Source organism: Diadema antillarum, unplaced genomic scaffold (assembly GCF_040938485.1).
Source record: "Diadema antillarum isolate AM-2024a unplaced genomic scaffold, OU_Dant_1.0 scf00000118, whole genome shotgun sequence".
NCBI classification, from domain to species: Eukaryota; Metazoa; Echinodermata; class Echinoidea; order Diadematoida; family Diadematidae; genus Diadema; species Diadema antillarum.
In genome coordinates, this window is record NW_027271007.1 from 79,915 (window position 1) to 84,557 (window position 4,643).

Here is a 4,643-nt window from a genome sequence, read left to right on the forward strand (position 1 = left end):
TGACACTTTAGAGTATAAGATGTCACGACCTCACCCTACCTCAATTTCAATGCCATTTTTGAAATTCTCAGGAAATTTCCTTTGAGAAAATAGATATTTTTGTATGGAAAGAGTAAACATTTATGAAGTTATGACCACTTTTATTCTGCTTGGTGCACGATTTCTAGATTTGGGGGATGTAAAAGAAAAAAGCCGAGTTCAAAACGCATGGCCATATTCTATTCTCTTATATTCTCATATGCACACATGTGCATGTAGTCTGTATCTAGTCACCTTCTTTTAAATTAGGTAAGGATATAACAAACTCTTTTTGGTTTGTTTCCAGTAGCATGCATTTACCTGATATATTCTGGTATGGAATAGACATAAATTCTCCTCTCAATACTTCACTTATGAAATTAACTGTACATCCAAGTTCAGTACCTTGTTTGCAGGTAAATTTTCTTACAGTAGTAAGATTTTCCACCAATAAGGCAATGTGTTCTTTGCAGTCACAATATTGCTGACACATATGATTCTTGAAAGTTACTAGATTAATAATTTCACAACTTTAACGTTTCCTACCTTAACAACCGAATTATTTCTCCTGAACCTCTTGGAGTATTCTTTGGTTGTATACAAAGAACCCCTAAATGCAAACTTTTCATAAGAAGTAACAGAGTCTACCAACAACATTTCACCCAAAAACTCCTGTAGTGCTAATTTGAAAGGTTCTGACAGATTCAACATATGTCCCGTCCCTAGGCAAACAAGTTTTGTAACATCTGTACCAAATTTTTGCACATTTTTCATCAAGTGATTATGATTCAGCATTTTTTCTGTATACATGAAGGTCTTGTGTGATTCAATCAATGACAAGTGCCTATTAAGATCTTGAATGTAACAAAGGGTTTGAAATATTTGCTGTGGCAAATACCTGGTACCAGCATACAACGTTTTAATATAACCGTTAAAAGATTCAAATGCGAATGCAGAAGTAGCCCACAGAGGGCCCCAATTTCTTACACTATCTGTTAGATGTACAAGCAAATGAACATTGAAGGTAGCCTCTTGCTTGCCATACAGAGGATCTACAAACATAGCAAATTTTTGAAGGTAGAAATCACTTTGCATGAGTCTTTGTTTTGAAATTTTTGCTTGATTTAAATTGAATATTGCACAGGCAAGCATACACCAATGAGCCAAATATTTTGCTGGAAGAATCCCACTCAGGACAATAGGAGAGACATACAAGAAGGTCCTCCATTCATTAGCCTTCCAGAATTTAATGTCTTTAAGGGATCTAGGTAACCTTGAAATTTCCCTTGTAACCTGAAGATTCTTTAGTCTTTTGTTGATCTCTTCTTTCCATCTTCCGATATACCATTCCTGCGATCTGTTTGCAGGATCTACCCACATGTTCATGAATCTTCTCACAGTCCCAAGACACACAGAGTGCATGTAATCAGGAATGAATCCCCAGATGATATTGAAGTAAAGTAAGAGTGATACAATACTGACGCCTTTCACCCCTTCAATAACCCTCCGTGATTCCTGGGCCAGAATGCCTGTGCGCTTGAATTCCTCATCTGTCCGTTTCACTGGAGGAGGGTCATGGTATGGATATCGCATTGCACGTACAGCATATTCCCCTTTATGTTTGCAAAATCCACACCCACTGAATCCGTTGAATTGTACCATGCTTTGAATCATGGGTCTTGCGACGCTATCAACCGAACAGACCAAACAAAAGGCCTTAGAAGTAACTTGAGTCCGTTTGTACATCCACTGCAGTCCAGTTGTAGACAGTGTTTGACATTCATCAATGAACGGTTTTAAAAACACGGACATGTCTGGTTTAGAACTACCAAACCATAGAGCTGTCAAAAGAATGTTACGCCTTCGCATGTCATACGGCAATTCATTTATCATGGTGAGAACAGGCCAGATTGAGCACTGTGAAGATTTGAACACTGGCACACCATCTGTGTTCCACAGAAGGGAAAAGTTTTCACGTTCAGAAAGTATACCTGCCCTTTTCAATTCCTTGTACATTCGACCATCTGTAATATCAGTTATATCATCACCTGCTCCAGTGAGATCCCTATTAAGGATTGTCTCTCCAACATCTGAGATGAGCCTTTTGAGAGCATTTATACTGTAAATGTATTGCCATTTGGCTGCATACAACAATGTGCACCTATATTTGAGAACTCACATCTATATTATCTAAAATTTACTTTTGGAAATTCACACTATGCAAGCAATATGCTCACATCCGGCGGAAAGTATGAAATTTTGCATATAGGGGTATTTTGAGGCGCTGATTTCAAAAATTGCCGGATCCAAGAGATGTGATCACGGGGTCGGCCGCCATTTTGAATTCCAATATGGCCGTCGTCAAAGATCCCTATCTTCAGTTCTGAATGACATTAGCCATTGGAATTTGATGTATAAAAGCATGAAGATATGATGACTTCAATAACAGACTTATTTGATATGTCTGGCAAGCTGCACGGCAGCCAATTTGAATTTAATACATATTTGCCATGTTGGAGTGTTGAAAATCTCTATCTCGGGTTTGTAAATTAGGCTACCTGATTGAGCGCGCGTTTGTAACTGATAGAGTGCGCGCTGATGTATTTACATTGTGACGTCCGTGAAAGGTGCATTATGCTTCTTTTTTGTTGCATTTTTTGACATGCCCGTGAATGTTAGTCGTGATGTTTGTCTTCGTAGCCACATTGGAATTCAAAATAGCAGGCATTGCGTTTGTCAGACACATCACATCAGTTAATACTTTAACTCAGTATGTTAAAATACTTGTTTACACCTAATTTCAGGGTCACTCACAACTTAGAAATCGAGATATGGATTTTGAATATTTCGTCGAGGCGGCCATATTGGAATTCAAAATGGCGGCCATTCGATGTTTGTCAGACACTCCGAATCAATCTGTCATCAAATTCAATGTGTCAAAACGCTCATGTGTACTAAATTTTGGTGCCACAGGTCATTCAGAACTAAAGATAGGGATCTTTGAATTTGTTTTGTGATGGCGGACATATTGGAATTCAAAATGGCGGCCGACCCCGTGGTCAAATCTCTTGGATCCGGCAATATTTGAAATCAGCGCCCCAAAATACCTCTACATGCAAAATTTCATACTTTCCGCCGGATGTGAGCATTTCGACCGATTTTTGTTACATATCTGCCCTACTATTTGCATCATAATATCAAGCAGGGTATCATTATATAATTTCAAAAGTCGTGTACTTTGTCCATAATGTCTCTTTACCAGAAAATTTGAGTGGATTTTGCTGGCAACATAGCAACAATGACTTATATAGGAAATCATTTCTTATGACCCAGCACATTCACATTCAAATCACAGCCAATCAATCAAAACAAGATTCTCATATCAGGATTTGGTGCAAATTTTCTCCTCACTCGTCTGCTGGGGTGTGTAAGACAGACCAGAAGTGCTGGATGCTTCTTCAGGGATCTCATCTTTGTTTATGATGTTGTTTGTCTTGATAACTTCCTTGACATGTGCTAGCATCTCGGCATTTGTGAACTGTCTTTGAATGATGGTGGTTTAATTGAAAGTATTCCTTTCCTGGAGCTTTGCACTTCAACACTTTGCTCATAAACTGGAGCTGATTGCGAGGAGCCCGGCGCAACACCCCTTGCCCCTGTGACACACCCCCCCCCCCCCCCCCCCCAGTTTGGTGATGTCATTGACAAGATTTACCAGCTTCTCGCTCTGTCTTCTTTTTCTGATTTCTTTTGTTGTTTCTCTTGAAGGAGTGCCCATTTTGTCTGCCTTGATTTTTTTTTTTTTTTCATTCAGAAATGATAATAAAGATTGTTTCACCTCTTCTGTCATCTTGTCCCAGTTTTTCATCTTGTCCCAGTTTTTCATGACAGATGGAGGTAGCTCTTTGCAAAGGGCCTCGATCTCCTCACTGAACTGTGGCATCCCCGGACCTTGATCCGTCATGGTACTCGATGCTGCAAATCAATTCTTTAAATAGGTCACTTTCTTCCTTTTCGCCTGTGCATGCAGACAAAGCACCAGCTAGCTCCTTCATGCGTTCTGTGAAAACATCAACTGAACTCTGTACATCGCTCTTCGCCATTTGGTTGAGGTCAAGAGTCCTTGATGTTCCATCTGGTAGGGAAATTTGTAGGTTGTGATATTTTCTTGTGGTACTTGGTTGTCCCATTACCATGCAGGCAGTTTCACAGGGCAGAAGAAAGGGTGTTCTGTTGCATGGCTTCAGCAACTTCAAGATCTGCAAGGTGTCTGGCCTCTACAGCAATCTGGGATATGGTGGATATTGATGTGACTCTGGTGACTGTTTGTTTCCCCAGTTTGCTCAGCGCTATCTTTATAACACTATCTTTTTAGAGTAAACTCATCTGCTGGGGTGTGTAAGACAGACCAGAAGTGCTGGATGCTTCTTCAGGGATCTCATCTGTGCTTATGATGTTGTTTGTCTTGATAACTTCCTTGACATGTGCTAGCATCTCGGCATTTGTGAACTGTCTTTGAATGATGGTGGTTTAATTGAAAGTATTCCTTTCCTGGAGCTTTGCACTTCAACACTTTGCTCATAAACTGGAGCTGATTGCGAGGAGCCCGGCGCAACACCCCTTGC

The 4,643-nt window shown here is 40.0% G+C and overlaps 1 pseudogene; it reads right to left on the minus strand.

Moving 5' to 3' along the window:
* Positions 1-247: 247 nt before the first annotated feature.
* LOC139719981 (uncharacterized) lies at positions 248-3,982 on the minus strand (annotated as a pseudogene).
* Between the last annotated feature and the right edge of the window lie 661 nt (positions 3,983-4,643).